The sequence below is a fragment of the Palaemon carinicauda genome, chromosome 36 (assembly GCF_036898095.1).
Source record: "Palaemon carinicauda isolate YSFRI2023 chromosome 36, ASM3689809v2, whole genome shotgun sequence".
Taxonomy (NCBI): domain Eukaryota; kingdom Metazoa; phylum Arthropoda; class Malacostraca; order Decapoda; family Palaemonidae; genus Palaemon; species Palaemon carinicauda.
Window position 1 is genome coordinate 34,022,813 of NC_090760.1, and position 945 is coordinate 34,023,757.

The window sequence follows — 945 nt, forward strand, 5'->3', positions numbered from 1 at the left end:
TACGTCTAATATGATACAGACTATATTTTGTAATAAAATTTAAACGTATAATTTAATGTCAGTTGTTAATATTACTTCCATTATGTATTTACTCTAACTCAATAATTTAATGATATATACATTAGCAAAGATAACAAAGAAAGAAACCAAGAAGTTAATGGGAAAATATATTCATTACACGATATTGTGACAAAAGTATATATGAAAAAAAAATGCTCGGTCACTGAACTTCATAATAGCTTTTGGTCAACCAAGGATTTGAAACCAGGCCGAGTCGAAACTGAAGGATTATAGTGACTCCGTTTTCATTACAAGACCACAAAGTGATTGGTGGTGATGAGTTTATTTCGACTCTAAGTATAAAACCTGAATTCGACACGAATATGTATGGAAGCGTTACAATTAACTTTTTTCTCTATTTGTGGCAGAGAGTAGGAGTCACTGTAACATAAGTTTCGACTTGTTCTGGGTTCGAATCCTTGGCCGGTCATGTATAAAACATGTGCGTTACATGCTCCCGCGCCCTAGAAATGACATACTTAGAAAATAGTGAGCCGTTCTCTAGGGAGGCATACTATGGGCGGGTCATCTGGCAGGAGATATGCAGGTTTCAAGCAATCAATGAAGACTCAGTCTTCTTTGACCAGAATATTGATGCAGAAAAGGTTTGGCATACGATGGATCACGAGGGCCCTTGTAAGGGGGAGTTAGTGGTGGCTGGCTTGTGTCACTGCGCAGGAAAACGTGCATTTCAAAGTGCAGATCTGTAGGTATGTGTTGCTCAGCTGGGGACTTGTAAGTCTGGTAGCACAGAGTAAATTTTCCCACAACGTGATGTTGGAACTAGAGATTGTCGGAAGAGGTTGCAAACTGAAAAATAAAATCGGCATGGGTGACCAATAGGTGGTCATATACCATTTCAAATGCCGAGACATGCAAGGCATC